This window comes from Lingula anatina, chromosome 7 (genome assembly GCF_051362555.1).
Source record: "Lingula anatina isolate TDL-2025a chromosome 7, LinAna3.0, whole genome shotgun sequence".
Taxonomy (NCBI): Eukaryota; Metazoa; Brachiopoda; class Lingulata; order Lingulida; family Lingulidae; genus Lingula; species Lingula anatina.
In genome coordinates, this window is record NC_141773.1 from 20,037,446 (window position 1) to 20,058,397 (window position 20,952).

Genomic DNA, 20,952 nt, shown 5'->3' on the forward strand with positions numbered 1-20,952 from the left:
CAAAATTAACCATATATACATAATTCTGGGGCAAGGATCTGGCCAGGGAGTCCAGACAGATTGGGAACAAAAGAGAGGTCAACTAAATGCACGCGCTATATTTATATCCATAACTGCATAACAGCATCTGTACCTGGAGACGCACAATAACTATTTAGATGGTTTTTATTTTGGGCTTAAGGATGTGAAAAGAAATCAATTTGTGTACGGAACTTTGGATTTTTCCTTTAAATCTAAATGTTTTAAGGTGAAAAGATACAGCTTAGTCAAAAAATCAAATTTTATTTAATCCTAAGAGAGTAAATGATATTTTTTGGTGTTGGAAAACTGATACTTACTGTGGATATGGACGTCACTCTTGGCTATCTACACATGGCTAAACAGTCATGAAGCACCTGGCTACCCCCTGAACCAAAGGTATCACTTTCTCTCCACCTCTCACAGGGCACTGACCCTACGTCGCGGCTTTCCAGAATACTGCAAGGATTTTCTTCCTTTCTTGTTTTTTTTTCTTCACCTGGTTCTTTTTCTAAATGTGGATCTCTTTCCTATGATTATGTGCCTTCTCAATTTCCTCTGTCCCCTATATGAAAAAAATATTTGAACTGTTAATTCAAATGTGTTATAAAACTAACGGTGAAGAGTGATAATCTATTTTTAGGATGTACAGCAAATAGAAAAAACATTGACATTTTGAATGAAAAACTGCAGAAGTTAGTATTGATAATTTCAAAGTTCTCGGAATTTAAAAGCATATTGTTTGCATCCTAGAGACCCTAGAGACAGGTCGTTTGTCTCAAAAAGTTCATTGTAGGTTTATCAAAAACACAAGTAGGGAGGATTAGAGCTCCATCAGTTTATAAGTTTCTCTAAATTTTAACAAAGAAACTGTTTGAGCACTGTGGACAAAGGGAACATCATTGAAGTCCATTTAGATGTGGATCTCTGGCCTGTTTCACAAATAAGTCAAAGGTGGCTCATGTTGTAGGCAGATATTATTCTATTTCAGTGTCAGAGGACTACTACATATTGGATCTGGATTCAAAAGGGCACAAGCAATGTACTGGAAATGGTCTAAAAGTTCAAACTTTTAACTCATTTTTTATGTGGAATTAAAAAATATTGGAATTAAAAACACTTTCTTTAGGCTTAAACAAAACACCAAATGTAATCTCTTCCCCTTCATTGCTAAAAAACCTGACTTGCTAACACGAGCCCAGATATGGATTCCCCATGGGACATACTAACACGAGCCCAGATACAGATTCCCCATGAGATCACCCCTTTCCTTTCCTGCTGAAGTTTCATTTACTTTGATTCTTGTCTTCACACAAAGGTTTGTTTTTTTAAGGCTGCTCAGTTAACCAATTCTTCTCCTCTATTGGCCTCAGACGTGAATCTGTGCAACTCACAGCTGATGCTAAACTGTGGAGCAACTTCATCTTGTCAGGAGCAGAACTTAACTGGTAAACCGACATAATTTTTTTTCTAAAGGGGAATCATACTTGGGGAGTATAATCTTATCAAAGTGAAAGTTTTGCTTCATCCAGTGTGTGTTTCTGAGAATTCATGCATACCAAAACAAATCTAGTCTGGGGAATTTGAATTGGTGAAATCACTGAGAAATTTGATTTGATTTTGATTTGAATTTGATTTTTTTGCTCTTTTTTTAGACTTTAAATAATACTATCTTAAACAGAATAGTTTTCACCTAAAAAATACACCAAGCTCTTGAATCATAAATCACAACTAAACTTCGTTAATAGAAGGCAAATGCCCAAAATATGGGGATAATTAAAAAATGCCGCCTATGATTAAGGAATACTCCAAACCAGTTGAACAGGCTTGTTTATAATTTCAGACTCATTTCAAAATCGGGCACAATTTATCCATAGAAGGCAAAAGTCTCTGCCCTAGAATCTGATACCAAACCAATGAGAGACAGCTGTGCAGCTGACTGAACAATGCACTGTACAGCCCCAGAGTCACTTAGTGCAACATGGCACAATCACTGCCATCTCACCCACAACACAATCATCATGGTCACACCTAACACATTCATCAGCACAGACACCATGCATGCATTCCCTTACTGAAGACTGTATCCAGGTCAAGAGGAAGAGGTTGACAGAGTCAGTAACTTGATAACTTGTGCTGGGAAGGTTGAGTAATGGATTTAAAAGGCCACTCCCTAGAGCCACCCTAATCAATGAAACAGATTTCAGAAAATCTGACATGTATCTCCCTTTATCTGAAACGGCCATGATACAGCTAGTTGTCATCCCTTCCTGCAACAACAAATTTTCATACTTGAAAAAATCTGTGCCTCAATACCATACACCAGTAACCCTGGACATGATCTTGAAACAGGTACCTTTCCTATCACTTCACTGTGCACTGGGGTGGTCATATAATAGCAGGCATCATTTTATTGCATTAGGTGTGACAACCTGATTGTGTTTGACACAATCCAACTAAGTCTCTGGAGGCCGTTTAGCAGCATAATTGATGAGAAATCACATATTCCCTGGAGCACAATTAAAAGATCTGCTAATCTCTAACTGCACACTTTCATATGAATGTGTTCCTTCAAAGTACAGGCAGATCTAAATCCTGAGTAAAAAAATCAATAAATTGCATGTAATTCACCCAATGGGGCCCTAAGGAGCAGATTTTTTCTTGACATTTGGCATTATCTCTTATATGTATGTGTCTAGCTCTACGCCAAGGCTTTAGATTAGAGACACTTAATAGGTTCTTTTATTGCATCCATTTTCTTGTCTGTATTTCTACTGTACTGAGAGATAAAAATTGGATTTTTTTTTTTTTTTTTTTTTTGGGGGGGGGGGGGGCAATTTCTATTCAGTCTATTGGGAGTTATGTTTTGCCTGTCACAATCATTTCAATAGCCATTCAATTTCACAGCAAGTGGTAAAGGAGAATGAGAACAATTTGAAATTATTAACTAAGTTTACACACACATACGCACATTCACATTTTAAAGCCTAGAGCCTTGTGTACTGTGTTACAAATGAGCTTTATTTTACATGATTCTTTGAAGCCAATATGTTAACATGAGACAATGGGTTTATTTGTTTCTAATAAAGGATGCTGGGCAGTTACTGGTAAATCAATTCCCTCCATCCTTCAACAGAAAAGGTAATTATCCTCTCCACTGTTTACTACCATCATATCCGTGAGCCATTAAGTGACCGTGTTCAGATTGTAAATCACTACCACGCAACATAATGACCATAATAATCAACCTTTCACATCTAACCATTTGTAATCACACATGAGAAGAGTTTTTTTTTTTCTGTATGCCTTTCCTGACCCCACATTTGTTTACCCTCTACCAAGGCGACAGACTGATTTTTCACAAGATATTCACAGATATGTCTTTAGATAAATAAACAGTCATTTGGTTCTCTGCAGATTAAATTGATTCCATCTGGCCAAAAGTCACAGGGTGGCTTTTTGAAAATTTCCCTGTGATATCTCCCACCCTGGTAGAGGGTAACATTTGTTCATGATTTAATAGTATCAGTTTTGAACAGAATGATAGAGTGTCCCTTTAGTTGTATGTATGATACTCCTTAATTGGTGTGTGCAGTTGACACTGACTTCAAACATTTTCTTACACAAACCACTCAAACTACAGCATTAGTCCAGAACTGAAACCATTCCCAAGTCAAATCAGTCAGATCAGAGACTTGATTTTCTTGGGGAAAGACAACTGCCAGGCACTGAGCCAATGGCGCAAATTAATAGTACCCAGCAGCAAATATATTTATTTCCCATAATATCAGAAGCACAGATTTATTTTCAAGTCTAGTTGTCTAAAATCAATGATGATAATATCTCATCTTGCGCAGAAAGTACCAATTACAGATCTGAATTCCGGACTCCTATAATTAACATTTCTAAATGTCTTCATTTTCACTACTGGCTTCTATTAAAAATGTGATTCTGCACTTTTTCAGCCTGTCAAGCAGTCTGAGCCAAATAACTTCCTTTATAACCACAGTCAATACAATAGGACATGGTCCTTGTCTTTAAAGAGAAAAACCTTAGAATATTGCAGGAAAAAATTTGATACAGCCATACTGGAGAAGAGGAGTAAGAAAGATTAAGAAGGCTTTTCTCCAATAGATGAACTCATCAGAATGGTTGCAACACTAGAGATTGGTCGTGTAAGATATTCCTGAAAGAAAACAGTCTCTGCAGTCTGACCCCTGACTTATACCAGCTCCTTGCATCTCTAATCACTGCCAATCAAGCACACCAATTATTTATCATCACTAAAACTTAATGACAGAGAAAAAATACCAGCATGTCAAGCAACCAGCAGCACACATGTATATACTAGAATGCTTGAATAATAATAATTTCCTTGCCAGAGAGTAATAATGAGACCTGGAGCCAAGGCTGGTTTCTCTAACAAACACCTGTCAAATGCTGATCCATTTTAAGACCTGATCAAGAAAACATAACTCACCTTTTATTTAAATTATGATAAACAAAAGGTTAATAGTCTAAGAGAAAAGAACATAACTTTGACTGCACAGTACCTTGTGCTTGAGAATCATCAACGTGTTATTTTTTTTAAATGTGAGAAAATTCCACTATGAAAATAAAAAATGCTCCCATTTTTAAATCCATTCCTTCAAATTCATTTTTTCTTTCCATATTCCTTCTTTTGGAGTAAACAAAAGAGATTTACACACCATGCATTTCAGAAAATCTTTCAGACTTCCCAACTACTACAACGTAAAAAGTTTTAACTCCTGCAGATCACACCACCCCTTTACGAAATGTGTCAGCAGGATGTGTGGGTGGACAGATCATGGTGAGAAAACCTGGCTCCTACATGCCACTAATACAAGACATAAATACTCAAGGTTACCAATTCAACCATAGACCCTCTGGAGTGAGTCTAAAATCAGTTTCGGATAAAATAATGTTGACCCTTTGACTCAATACTGACGGGTACTTCCTTCAATAATTCTGTAAAATCTCCGTTATCATGCCTTTTATCACCACATGTTATGTTAGTCTTTACATTCTATTCAAAACTCTGTCTGGAATTATGTAAGTAATTTCTTCCAAAACCCTACAAGCTTTTTTTTTTTTTTTTTGCCAAATTCACAACCCTTTCCTTACCAGTATCATCAGCGATCCACTGCTGAGAAAAAGCTACTCCTGTACACTGGCGCTATAGGGTTAAAATTTACTGTTTGCCCCTTGGCCTAAAACTGTCAATTTAAATGTTTGAATGTCATTTAAACTGCAGCAAATGTCAGACAGAAGCAGTTAATTTAGATTAATAGCAGACACTCTTGCCTCTGGGTATGTTATGGATTTTTTTCTTAATCTGCAGGAACTTTGAAGGGTTTCATTCTTTCTCTATGATGTTTTGAAAACTGATGGCTCCACTGTATTGTCTTCCTTTGTTTTATTATTTTTTTTCTGAATCACCAAAGCCAGTATTTATGGTGCTTGCTCTGTCAATTATAAAACTAATCTGGTAACTATTACTGAGTATATTTAATCTAACCAGTACTATGTGAAAAATGCTTATGGTCTATTTGTAAAAAAATTGTTTTAGTTAGACCTAGTAAAATAAAGAGTGTCTATAGCTTAACATTTATAGCAGTCAGAGGCATAGGCAACAGATCACCTCGACTGCATTTTTTCACAGCGGCATTAAAGAGATGGAATGTTTTTCTCCTAACCCCCCACCTTCACTGATACTTTGTTATCATTATAACCAGAACAGCCCCTGTTGTTTAACAAAAAATGAATTTCGCATCTTTATGTTCATTTCACCTGTTCAGCTTGAACTACTAAATCAGCCTGCACACCTGACAGCTATTCTGAGTCCTATATCTGCTGGAATCATTTCCAGGGAAATCTAATGCCTTAAAGATAACATCATATTGACAGGTGAAAAGATTTTCAAGTATTTGATGCAGTTAATGCATGCGATCAAAAATACAAGCTCACTTGCGTGTTGAACATGCTCTCTGCATAAAGTCAGCATGTGCTGGACAGGCACACGCGCACGTGGCACAGGCGTTGAATTACAAAAATTACATGCTCCCTGATGAGTTAGTATCTTATACAACTGTTCTTCAAGCCAGACCAATAAATTGTATGCGGGGAAATTATCCTTTTCACGCTCAACTTATTGCAAACACGTGTTAGAGACATTCAGTGCATCATCCATAATAATATACCGAATACCACGCTGATTTTCTCTTGCCATATTGCCAGGTAGTGCCATCATTTTATGATAACTTTCTTGTAGATACGTATGTATACAGTTTTGTTACATAGCTGCTTATAGCGTGAAAAGCTGCTGGCACAGCTGAGTTAGCTGTATCTCAATTGTTTTTTGGGGTGGAAGTCTTGGATTACAGAATAAACATCTTTCATTTCTGAGTTCTAAATTCAAAATCTTGGTTTGTACCTGGGTTTTATGAGGACATTTCTATGAAAGCAAGGAAATGTGTTTCCCGTTTCCCACTTGTGCCAGCAACCCAACAGCCATTGTCTCACCAATAGCAATCAAGAGAAACATTCAAAATGCAACTTTATCACCCCCCCTCTCTCCCCCCCCCCCCTCTCACTCACATTTGCCCTCCATTTTAGTTCCGTAGCGATGTAAAGTTAATGCACTTGTTAAGATTTTGTATCTACTCTTTGCTCTCTCTCTATTTCTCATTTTATCAAATCACTATATACACTGTGACCATCCAGAAATTCAATCTCTCAAGTGGTATTACTTGTTATGGACTAAATGTTGAAGAGAGAGGGTATTTTTTCCACATTTTCTATCAGTTTTCCAAGCCCAATTTATTTAAAGCGACTAAAAAAAAAAAAAAATTAAATCTTGAAATCACGAGTATACTTTGGAAAAAATGACAAGCAAATGGCTGGTATCTTCCACTTCCAGACATGTCATAATAAAGCTAAGTAAACATATACATCAAATGAGCAAGGCTGTTTTATTTTCCACTTACTTTCCAGCAACTACTAGCTGAACAATTTATAGACCCAAGTCTTAATTCATTTGCTTACATTTCCCAATACTGTGCAGTTATCATAAAGGACTGCTTGGATGTTATAAGATTAAATGAGCATTTCAAATTATATTTTTTTATATAAATTAAGATATATATGACGTATATTTTGTCAATTTGTGTTCTTTCTCAGTGATGCACGAGTGCCTGCGCATGTATGCAAACAAGAAAGAGAGGAGAGAGAGAGAGGAGAGAGTTGAAGGATAAGAAAGTTGGGAAGAAAACAGAGAATGTGTCTATTTATCGACAATCCTTCTTTCCAAATATTATATATAACATCATACCACACACTATACAAAAATCCTTTCATTTATCACAAAGACATTCCACTGTTGCAGGTATCAATCTCATGATCTGAGAGAGCAGCATCCATCAATTGTTCTTACTAATCCTTTGAAGTGGAGCATGGCTCTAAATACAGATGCCAGTATTGCATGTCGCAGATATTTTTAGACAGGGTACATGTGTTTTAGCAGCCGGGCCACCTGTATGGAGATGTCATTGGGACATTTCTGGCTGGATGTTTTGTTAGTCTCTGAACAAGTCCCTCTTACAGCTAGAAGGGGAGATGTTTCCCATCAAAATACATCAAGTTTTATGAGCAATTATAGTGTTATAGGGGTTCAATACAGTAATTACTGTATCTGGTACAGTGTACGTAATGAGTGATATAATAATTATGTGTAATGCAAGTTTGATAAAGTAATTAGTGTGATGCAAGTTCCAATACAACTTGATTGTTTATTTTATTATATTTGTATGAAATGAAGTGAACAAAACCACCAAAATGATATATCTAATGCATAAAAAAAGATACTTGGAAAGTTCTGAAGTGAATTGGAAAATGACAGGGAGATTTTAGAAATCAAAATATAAATCAATAAAAAATAACTTTGGAATTTTGGCCAATGTGTGAAATTCGTCATATATCACTGTAGGCCAGATTAAAACATATATCATTACTTATGGAAATATTATAATTAGATATTTCTTTTGCATATAATAATTGTTAAAAATCATAAAATAAAATATCTGAGCTCTCTAAACTGATATTAGGATTTATAGCAATTATGATTAAAGGTTTGTTCAATTATTAACAACTAGAGACCCAACCAGCATAATCAATCTAACATTTTAAATTTTGATTCTAGAGCAGAGATGATGCCCTTACAGTTTGCAAAGAGCCAGCCATATTTAAAGTTATAACAAAAGTGCTGCATTTATATATTTTATTTGAACAAATTTGCTTTCATATTATACATATTGAAACAATTACCATTTCTATGGCATGCTTTCTTACAATTAACTTCATTGTATGCACTAATCCTTTGACATTCATATACTGTTAATATTTTCAAGTAAAAAATCTATTATCCATAAGCGATAAACAAAAAAAAAAAAAAAAAATTAAAATTTGCATTCTTACTGGCATATAGAGAAGTATCTTTGGATCTCAACAGGTGAAAATCATAAACTATACTCCTCACTTTGCCTTATATATATATATATCAAAATATATACATCATTAATGAAAATACAGGTAAAAACCACCCCCTGCACACATCCATAACATTACAAAGGTAGTACTAGTACGTCCACAGTTTTCTCTAACGTGGAAGTCTGTATTACAAACCTCATGTCGAGGGGGAAAAAATCAATGCTCATTCATTAAAGATGCATGGAATCGTTCACCCTAATTGTGACGTGACGTTTAAGTAAGTGATTCATCAATATTTAATGTTCTGTGTTCAACACCTTGGTAATGCCATCTACTCATGTGAAGGAAGGATAATCATCATACCTTTTAACCCTCCCCCCCCCCACCCCCTTCCCCTTGCTAATCTAATAGCAAAACAGACTCATTTCTGACATTTGATTCCCTCCATTTTCATTCAATTCCTCTGACAAACTGTAGATATTCACAACCTGAAATCTAGTCAACAAACTCTCCAACTCAACTAGCCAATTCTTGGTGCATTTCTGCTCTGGTGAATGATCTTGACAAAACTGCACATGTAAACTTGAACACATTTGTGTGTGGACTAATTCTATAAGTTTATGCAAACACAGTTTTAACCATGGTTACTTTTTTAACCTTAGCCATAGGCAAATTTCAACAAAAAAATCTCCACTGGAAAATAGTGTTGACTGTACAGAAGTTTACAAAATATATTTCAGTGTCAGAGGCACAGTGGAGACTTCTGTATTACAATGTCAAACACTTCAATGGACAAAGTGTAAGATTTTAAACACATGTTAGCATATAAATCATTTCTTGTTCAACTTATTTTAGGACAAATAATACTTTTTGATCATATTTTAACAGATGACTGCCATGAATTAATGTTCACAAAAATAGTAAAATTCATCAACTTTTGACAAATCTAGCAACCATCTTGACACAGTTTTGAATCTCGCTCAACCCAAAAATCAGTGCCCAAATGTTTGACAGAATTCAAAAATTCACACTCAGGTTTGGGTTGAGGACTTTGAGAAAATGTTTAAGAAAAAAAAAACATTTACCCTTTTTGTGGAAAAATCTTACACTGTGCATCTTTAAGTACATTATGAAATAGCTTGCTCAGCTGACTTTGTGAATTTCCACGTATCAAATTGGGATAATATAATTGTATTTCACATGATTATGACACGTTTAATTAAACATCCCTGCTTTCACAGATCCCCCTCCCCTGAAATTAATGCCCTTAAAAACGATATACAAAACTTAAACTACCCTTTTAGAAAGATACAAGGGAATGTGCACTCATGAAAAAAAAAAAAACCCTTTTGCACTTAACTCTGTAATGTCCGTTTGATGTACACAGAGTAAGTTGGTAGAGCAAATATATATGACTGGATCAATAAAGTCCTTGAGAAACAGAGGCCTGGGCAGATATATACACTCTGGGATTTGATGGGCAAGAAGTAGGTCAGTATTCTTGGGAATTCTACTGGAAGCTATCGGGGGCTAATCGAGTGATCATTTTACAAGCCATTTCAAGGGTTAAGTGATCAATTTGCTGGCTGTTTTTCTCACTTTCAATTCTCCTTTCAGTTCACATTTTGTTACTATTATTGTCAGCTGTTTCTTGACTTGTTGAACATTTTGTTTTAAGGACTAATCAGCTAAAAATGCTGTACCTAATGACTTAAGCCAGTGCCTACCATTTGCACCAGTTTAACATCCCATTTTACCAATTCAAGTATAGATCTATAAACAAGAATGTACACCTGGAACGGACGAAGTCTGCTTGGAAGCAATTAAACCCTCAAAAATCAGAAGTGCAAAATGTGATTTTGGGCAATGGGGATTTAATTGTTATTAATTTCATAATTCTGTGCATTGTGGAGTGCACTACGTTCGATACCCTTACCTTCAGTGTTCGAAATTAACGCTGGACCGTCTGCCTGGGGTCGAAAACTTTCAGAACGGGCCGAGAAGTTTTTCCACTCGTCAGACAGTCAGTCCAGCCATTTTTCAAGATGGCTAGACCTTTGGTCCAGCAACTAATTTTCCTAAGTGGCAAACACTGCTTACCTTCACTGTAATTTAGTTCATCAAAATTGTTTTTTTTTTTTTTTAATCCAGTTACATGCATACTTACAATCACATTCATTCACACATACATATACGCACACATAAATAACAAAGTAAATCAAAACAACAGCAAGAATTTGAACATGAGTAACTTGTACATTTAACTGGTAAATATGACGTTCTTCCCATTCATCTACAGCATTTTGAACTTTTGTCTTCACTGACCTAGGAGCAGTCACAGGGTGGGGGTGGGGGTAGTAGGCACTGATCCATATTAGTAGCCAGTTTGCTGGTACCCCCCTAATCTTTGAGAAATAGAGACTGTACAAGTACATACAAATTGGTTAATAATTATATGTGGTATATAACATTAAATATCTTCCCACAGGCAACACCATTATATTCTTTGCAGCCAATTTACTGAGAGCACCACACATCTATCTATATAAACACATCTATCATAATGTTAGATAATGGTGGCCAGACATGGAAAATGCTGCCTTCTCCCGTACGAAACACTGCGTTTGTCCTCAAATAATCATCACTTACAATTATATGTACCATCAGACACGTTAAGAAGTTCTGAAATATCTGGGTCTTTTAGCAAGGTTAGGCCACACTTTTTTATTTTTATGGATGACATCCTCTGGGGACCCCAAAATCGGTGCGAGCGGGCGAAAAAAAAAAAAAACAGTCAAAAAAAAAAAAAAAAATGCTTAAGAAAAGTTATGTTTTCAGTACACAGCTGGAAACACTAATTTACCACAGAAACACGTATCAAACTAACAACATATGTCTTTATCCATGCTCTCAAAATATTAAAGCATTGTGAATAGGGCCTACTTCGTAGAAAGGTAAAAAGTCATGAATATATATATGCTGCATATTACCAAATCTATTTAAGGTTATTTCATGCATTCTGTTGGTATAGCAATCAATAAAACAAATATCAAATAAACAGCGTGTCTTTATTTGTACTCTCAGAAAATTTAAGCATTGTGAACACTTCACAGAATTGTTAAAAAATGAAGCAAAGATAGGCCTATGCTTCCTACTACCAAATCTAAAAAAGGTAATTTCGGTCGATGCCATTTTGTCTACTTCGACTCACACGTAGCAGCCAACTATTGGGTGGCCTGTCCGACCTTCAGTCCACCAAATACCACGACGCTCTTGTCGACCCTTTTTTCGGTACAAAAAAAAAACCCTGGTAAGCCTATGTGCTGCTTTGGACAGCCTTTCGTATAATTGTAAAAAGGTGATATCTCCATGTCCAATATCAATGGCAAACCAATCCAAAACGACGGCCCCCGTTCTCTTTATGACTTTAATTGTCGTGTATTTTGAAATTAATGCTAGAGATGAATTTGACGTCAAAGGGGCCATATTTCCACGTGGTGATAAGTACACATGCGCAGAAAGCTCATTTTCCGCACTCGGAACTACTCGGATGTCTCCGCAGTCGACAATGACAGCATGGAGCTTGCGGAATTAGCCGAGGATTGCCGATTGTATTTTCCGGCAAATTCAATAACGACGTTTGCGATAACCGACTTCCTTGGGGGGGGGGGATTTTTTTTTTTTTTTTTTGAGAACGGACGAAAATCGGTGCGCGCGCAGGATGTCATCCATAAAATTAAAAAAGTGTGGCCTTACCAAAGAAGATAATCACATTGCTGAAATATAGACACAAACAGATGTAATATGTCATTTGTTAAACTCATGGCTATAATATTGCAGTCATAAAAGGGCAGAGATGGAGCTTCTCTTTCTTCTTCCCTCCTCCCCTCTCTCTCTCTCCCCCCCCTTTCTCTCTCTCCTTCTATACATAATGCTATATATACATATAATTCTATACATATAAATGCTAAATGGTGTACAGTCCTCTTTATTTGCCAGATTCCTGGAACTCCAGTATATTTCCCCTACCTATAACCGTACAAATTGTCCATGGGATAACATTAGCCATAGCTGTCGGCCACAGATCAAAACAAATCATCCCTTTTAATGTCAATGCCAATCTCAAGAGAGGCAGTTTACACTGAACAGAATGACAGCTTTTCCCCAATAAATATTAGTCAGAAGTTTAAGGACTAACAATTAACCCTGATTAAAATTCAGGGAAAACATATGCATGTCAATAAGGAAGTTCACAGCGGGAGAAACTTGGCCCAGAAATAAACTAAATGAAGTTACAAAACAGCAATGTTGCACTGGGACAACTGTATACCTTTCTGTAGATAAGTTTTCTCATTCTTACACACAAGCATATGCATGTACCCATGTACGTGTGCACGTGCACACACACACACACACATTTGCCCACACCAGCACACATACACTCAAAGTATGTGCAGAATATTAAGGCAGAGAATAATCGGGTCAACCCATCATCATTATTATTATTATCTGTTAACCACTATCATCTATCTGATATTGAATTTCTGCAAAATAATAATTTTTACGACCAATCAACAATCAACAGGGCAAACGTTACACATGGGTACCCTAAGAAATCTGCCCAACAGAAACTGATGGCTCTATTTCAGACTTCCTGTCAGCTCTCATTGAGAAGTCTCATCATTTTTGTTCCAAGTGTGTACAGGTAAGCTCATTACAGGCGTGTTACACCTGGAGATTTGATTCACCTGTATTATAAGAGGTCAGCCCTGGGATCTACCTTAATTAGGGATCTCAATGCCTGATATGCCACCAAGCGGGATAAAACCAACTGTTTGGTGTACGGAAGGTATTCTCTTTCTCCTTTGCTCAGCCATACACCCATCATTCTGGTGGTCATCTAATACGTTATATACTAAATTTTCTAAATTTCTATGAAATGTTTCATTCACCCATCTCTCCTTTTGTTTATCTTCATTCATTTAACCACACGCATACATTACAGTTATCAGTAAACCCTCTTAATTCTAGGAAACTGTTAATATCAAAACCTGGCCATGCAAAACTAACACTAGAGGTCACTGCATAACAGAATGAATTCAGTTTGTACACAAGTAACATGCACCACACGACTTTCTGTGAATAAAAACCTTTCATTATCGGTGTAACCTTTTAAAATGTACACATACTTGTAACAGAGACAAGATTAAAAGTGTGATGGCCCAAAATAGTGTATTAAGGGGCAATTAAGAAAAAAACTGCAAAGGTTAAGAAACAAATCATTCTGAGTGTAGTTGTAGTTCTCCGAGCAGACAGAAGTAATGTCCTTTACTAAAAGGATTTTGTGGGATTTTACCTTCATATTGACATATTTTCTTATCTACTGTTAAAAGCATTTATGTTGAACAGTTTTATTGCTGGTATTGTTCATAAGTGTTTATTTTATAATATTAAATACTCTAGCGTGGCTTAAAAACTGAATGCCTCAGCAAACCTGACAAATCAATTTAGAGAGAGACTCGGAAAATAAAATGGCAGGTGGTAAGATAAAATTGGTATTTTTCATTAAAGACAACCACCATCATCCTGCACCCTCCACACAGAAAGTTTACTCTCTGCCTGCCATCTACCTTTAAAATGCCTTCTTGGAGGAAAGTTTACAAGACACCCATTTGTTCAATCAAGGGCACGGCAGGAGCCTTGTACGCCCCTCGTGCAGAGGGTAAAAGGAACAGAAAAGTGACATAATGGCTTATATTTTCTAAATTATAATTAAAGTTAATTGCATCACGTACTTAGTATGTGTATCTATGGATTTACAGTATGTGTGAATCAGGTGCGATAAATTTGGATCGTAATTTGGCAACTGTAAAGGTGTCCTGCCAGTGCACTTTTTCAGCCAACCTCTTCAACTTGCCTTCAATGAGAAAGTGACTGGTCTGAGAGTGAACAGAAACCACTTGAGGTATTTAGGCCTTTCTCTTGTGTAGATTAAAGCTTAGCTGGATTACTTTTAGGAGCAAAACATGGCAGGTAAATCCCTGGAGGAATAGGCTAGCAAACTCAGTGTACAAATAAATATTTGAGGTACGCACAACTTGGCTGGTCTTTTGTCTGCATAAGGTACTTTGTAGAGGAATGGAAAAGCTTGGGTCGAAACCTACCAACTTGAAGGGCAGATTTTGGCCTCAGCCAAGGTGTTACATACTGTAATAACTCCAAAATTTCAAATGCCTCAATTACATCAGTATGCAGTCGCTCAACATTCATCATTCTTAAATAATTCCTGATCATTCACAAAAAATTTTGACATAAACCAGCATGACTTTCAGAATATTGAGATTCAACTTTTATGGTTATAACTACTATACTGTAATATTATAATTAAAATTTTATATGTCAGTTCTAACTAATAAAAAATTATTTAGAAAATTTATATTTAGTCAGTTCTAATTGAATTTTGTGAGCAATCACCACATCCCATCCAAATTTCCACAGTTGATTTTTGTCAAAGATCATTTATACAGATCATAGCAGCTTTAAAATGATATTCAGAAAGATCTATATTCATTTTTTCTGCTTTGTTTTGAAATTTTAATGTGGAAAAAAGTTGGTAAGTCATTACAAACACATCAACTTATAGCTAAGATTATAAACCTCTTCTTTGTGTGGAAGGTTGATAATAAAAGTCCTTATCAAACTGCAACTGAATTAAAAATACAAAATCAATCAATCAACTTGCCAAGCCTTTGATGGCTCATTGTTTAAATTAGTAATCCGTGTGTGTGTGTGTGTGTGTGTGTGTGTGTGCGCGCGCGCGCGCATGCATACACATACCTTTTCTTATCCTCAGTGCTGCTGACATCCTCTCTTTCAACTCTAGAGCAAAGAAATTGAACACAGGAAAGAAAAAAGCAACGGGATAGTAGCTTTGGCATTTCTCCCATTCAATCACATTACTTATTTACAACTTGAGCTAATTATACTCCAAAAAGAAGCCTCCTAATTGTACATGGGCTATGGACCCAGAAAGGGCAACTATGTAACTTTATGCACCTGTATTCATATTCATTTTCCAAGGGACAGTTAAGCCATTTTTTTCCCTTAAATCTAAAGGTTATCAGTGGATATTGTTTGTGCTCCAGGAGAGTCATATGAAGAAGTGTTGCAAATGAAAGATGTTTTTAAGACTCTAAAATTTATACATTAACAGGAAAACCAATGAAGTATTAGTATTTCATTTTATTTTGATGTACACAACACTGACTTTACGAGACAAATTTTATTATGATAACACCAGAGGGGGGGGGGAGAGTCTTTTCTGATGAAGTGTACCTTTAACCATGTAACTGCCGTGTACCTAGATCAATTTTTACCCAGAGCGAGCCTTTTCCTGACAAAAAAGGTGGGTCATTCATAAACCCCCCCTTGCTACAGACCTGTATCGCTGACAACCATATACTACAACAGATAAAGAGACAAGATGCACTTCCTGTGAGGGGGAGGCTATGTAGATCACATGGCACCATGGTAACCAAGATGGCATAAAAAATCTGCAGTGATGACTTCTCTTTGTGATCATTAGGAAGCAATCTTTAATGTGGTAAAAATCAGGAAAGTATATGGTGTAAATAATTGAACGACTAGGAGATTTCATTTGGATATAATTCTTTACAAAACTCCATAAGCAACAAAACCAAATTAGGGCAAGGTAAAAGATTTAGTAATGGATCTTGGCTGAACTTAGAAGAGGCGCATAGTGGTTTTTCATGTAATGACTTTACTTCTTTTGTTACTGCCCTATTTGATGTTTTTCATTCAGCTTAGCATGGAATCCCTATAAAACATGTATACAAGGAAATGCTTTCTCAAATCCTTGTTTACTTAAAACAAATTAAAGAAATGGTACACTGTGTGTGTAAGAGAGAGAGAGAGAGAGAGAGAGAGAGAGAGAGAGAGAGAGAGAGAGAGAGAGAGAGAGAGAGAGAGAGAGAGAGAGAGAGAGAGAGAGAGAGACTTAATTCATTTTGTACTAAATTATATGGATTCATCTGTTAATCTGCATCAATATCCTTGGGGACAATTTTCTATCTTGTTTAGGCTTTTGAGAGTAGCATTAAAACATTTAGCAATTTGAGTATATATTTTTTTTCTTTTGCAATAGAGACAGTGAAAAGACCATTAGAACAATTCATCTGCTGCTTTAAATCCACCCCATTTACTGAAGCACAATACATTTGGTTTAGCAATCAAGCACACATTGATGTTAGAGTTCATCTCAAGTATCAACCAAACAAAACCTGACTCCTAACAAGACAAGCAAGCCCAAATAATGACTGCAGGGACATGGTTTTCTAGTTTATAGGAACAATAACCTTCCAGGCATCAGACAGGACAATTTAACACCACTGGCAAACCAGACCTGAGATTTCATTTGGGAATCAAGGAAGCAGACATATTTCAGCAAGCCTGGGGATGTCATCTTCACAGGAATTTATTTTGTGGGAAACATTGGGTAGTTCAATCAGCAAAGTTATGAGATCACCTCTCCCTTCAAATTGACAGAAAGATAAATCTGTTCATCCCCAGTTAAAACAGAGCTCATGGCTACTGCTGGGTTTTTATAAGAAAAAAATTCACAAAAACGCATCCAGAACAGTCGCCCTAATCTTAAAGGCATTTTATGTGATTTTGAAAAGTCAAATTCATCCATTTTTTAAAAGTTGCCTTAAACGACAATCCATATAGACCAACATCTTAAGAGTGTGTATTTTTGTTACTACAATACATGGTCACTAAGGGCTTGGTAATTTTCACTGACAGATTCCTTGTAGTTTTAATCAGATCTTCAGTTTGCATATTTTTGATGCCTGGCAAGCCAGGTATAGAACTACTGGTGGAGCACAGCCATCATGGTGGTTCTACAGGAAACGATCTTGCATTTCCTATTGCAAAGGAGTCACAGAAATGTGACATTGCGTGTGGGTGTCTGAAGTCAGACAGGAGAAAATTATGCTATTGAAATCTGTCACTGCATGCATACAAATACACACAACTGAAAAAGGTGGAGAGAAAAAATTACACAAACTGGGAAAATATTGTACAGGATTTGGTGTTAGATGTACTTACAGTTTGGCTTATGTTATTCATTATTTGTCATGTGGTCGTGTTGTTAAAAATAAAATGTTTTAAACGTTGTGTATCTGTTAACCTTGTTACAATTAATAACAACTACCTTCATAATTCTTTTACTAGTAATTCATTATTTTTTGAATTCATAAAAGTCGTATATCTACCGTTCATCATGTTTTACAATAACATACGCTTTCATTATTCTTTAATTTATAATATTTTTCATTAGGTATAAAACTATTTTTTATCTAAAGGATGCCATCATGAAGAAAGCAAAACCTGTTCATTACAGTCCTATGGAAAGCTTGCACTCTCTAGACAAAAGAATGAAACCAGACACATATGCAAAAAAAATGGGCTTTAATCCCAGAAAATGACAACATATAGTATTGTACCCACATCATGAAAATTAAAAACTACCAGCAGTTTTAGAGCAACTAGGACTTAAACTTGTAATTAATTAGTTGAATCCTTGACAAAAGTTATTAATCAAAATTGTTGACCTTAAGTAGCACAAACTTTAACACAAGTTCATTACTGGTAAACATGGCTCTGGACTCTTCATGTACTACTGCACAGTTGCCATGTTCTTGTTTACACAAATAAAAGTAATATTTTCAAAGTCAGGACGGGTGGTTACCTGTGCATGGCTATCTAAAAATGTCCACCTTCAAGTAATACGGCTCATTGCAGGGGCAGATTTAGGCCGTCTTCTGGGTCTTTCGGAAGATGGTAAGATTTTCAAGTGGAGGGTCTATTAAAAATGCATTAAAAATGACCAAAAACATGAAAATGATGAAAATGATGGAAATCTAACATGCAGGTTGAAGTGTGTGTGTGTGTGTTACTGAAATGTTTAATTCCACTTAAATAATGTACAGTTAAATAATAAAACTATATTTACTATTTAACAAGGTAACCATAATACTGAAACATTTCAATAAATAAGACAAACTTCCCAACATTGTGGACCCAAACTAAGGGTATTATTCTGAAGACCTTCCTGTTCAAGAACCTGTTCATTATTGTTGCACACAATGCCAAGAAATCTGTGGCAGCCCTAATGACCTCTTTGAAAGCTGGAGAACACGATGCACTTGTGGGGGAGGGAGGATATATACTATATGTTTTGACAAGTATTTGGACTCAATTCTCCACTTATATTTTCATTTATTTATTTATTTATTTTTATTTTTTGGAAGAAGCTAGGTATAAGCATCCACCAAAAATAACCAGACATTTACTCTTCTTTACCAGACATTACTGAAACTGCCAGAAAATACATGACATTTAATAATTAGGTGTTGCAGTTTTTTCTCAAGTTACACCATCCATGACAGTTTTTTTGGAAAACACTTGGAACCTATATTTCTATGCCAAGAATCAGTCATGGATATAATTGGTTATTTCTCACACATTTCAATCAACTCATCTTTTTCCCATACAATTTAGTCTCCCCCAAAAAACTTTCTGACTTTAACCCAATTTCCTACATTTAAATACTGAATCACATATTACATCAATAGACCTGTAAACAAAACACTGACTTGGGACCTATCACCAACTGTTTCGAAGAAATCTCACAAACCAAGAATTCAATTTAGCTTTCCTAGCAACCCAAGCTCCATTACAACATTCCGCGCACGGGACACCTTGTGTAGATGCTTTCCTAGCACTGTAAGGAACTGCCGAAAGCCTTTCCCAGCACTCCAGGAACTCCGTGGCAGATAGCTTAGCCATCTCAACCACTTCCAGTAATGTGTACCTGCTACCACTAGGTAATAGCGTGCCCAGCAGGACAGCCAACCAAAACCTCTACCTGGATTTCACCGTTTCCCCCTCCACCCTCTTAGGTCAGTGCACTGAATTTATGTACCCTGCCTTTCACAGAGTACAGAGCATAATAAATTTCTTGAACTATGTCTGGATTTAACCTACCAAACCTGAAATCATCAGGGTATAATAAACTGAATAATATTTTGACTTTGAGGAATTCCAAAATATTTTCTTCCCTCCACCATCTTTCTCCCTTCTCAAACCTTTTTCACCTCAGAAAATAAGCATCTGCATATCACAACCATCTGGAAGCTCATTGGTAGGATCAAAACTTTAGATCACCGTCCAGCAATTTTAGATTTTTGTGCAGTATGCTCAGCTTTATTCTTAACAATGAAAGCAAACGCTGTTGAATATCATCTTGGAATTTGACATTTTTCTTGTGCTTTATATTACTGTTCTTGTTTTACAGTAATTGTTTCTAAAATTTCAAACCCTTCCTATATCTCAATACCTATCCTTTTTTCAAAATGCATCAACTTCATTTTTCTACAAGAATGTACTTTATAACACATATCCAACTACATGTACCTTTTCAGATAATTCAAATTATGTTTTTTTTTCTGACAAAACAAAATATTGGGTCAAACTTTGTTAGGATTTACCAAGTAGTTACCGTACTCAAGTTGCTGAGGTCAGTTCTGGCTGAATTTGTGCCTCATTTTCACCTGGAGATAACTCTCCTGAGAATGCTAGATTTAATCTGAGTCAGGAAAATTGTATTCAGAAGTTGGAGGCAAGTAAATACTTCACCCCAAATCATGCTCATTTTGTCACCAGCAGGTCATTCATCCAATTTACCTCCACTCTAAGAGATTCATAGGTATCCATTGAGATCTTTACTGTGCAAATGCAAGTGTTCAAATAAAATATCACAGATGTTGATCAAATCTATTTTACCGGTGTGAAATTGGTATCCACTACAATTTTTTGCAAGTCACTGAACTTTCCTCTATACTGTTATTTCCCAGTTCAAATTCCAAGTACTAGTATTCTTTTATCCATTCATTTATAAATTAAGTCCTTTCTTTATTTTATCATCTACCTATCTAATCAGCAATTTGTTTCTTTAAGTCAATTTGGTTATTACAGAAATACAGTAAGCATAGATCTGTTTTTTCATTCATGCATTGCACAGTAATCCTTACTTAGGTTATGCGACAGCTTAGTCTCAGGAATTGTTTTGATAACTTCATAACCAGATCATCAGCTTAAGTGCAATGAAACCAACGAACCCAGGTTAAAACAACCTTGACTGTGCTACCGCCTGTAGGAATAACATGCAGGAATCACTTGTATTTATTCCTGGTTTTTTAGCACATATCTCGAAGTGCATCGGAACCATGATCACTCTACAAGAAGCAATTTCACAGCGCTGAGAAAACAAGAATAAGTATCTGGTTTTGTTGTTTTTAAATCCACATCTCTGAGTCACTGATCAGGATATACAACTGTGATGTA

General features: G+C 36.0%; 1 protein-coding gene across 4 annotated transcripts in view; it reads right to left on the reverse strand.

Annotated features, from left to right (window-relative positions):
* LOC106161611 (poly(rC)-binding protein 3) overlaps positions 1-20,952 on the reverse strand; it is a 124,394-nt gene that overhangs the window by 80,818 nt on the left and 22,624 nt on the right. For all 4 annotated transcript variants that reach the window (XM_013538621.3, XM_087017958.1, XM_087017959.1 and 1 more), the window contains exon 2: positions 339-583. The gene's annotated coding sequence lies outside the window, so the exon portion shown is untranslated. The remainder of the gene's footprint in view (positions 1-338; positions 584-20,952) is intronic.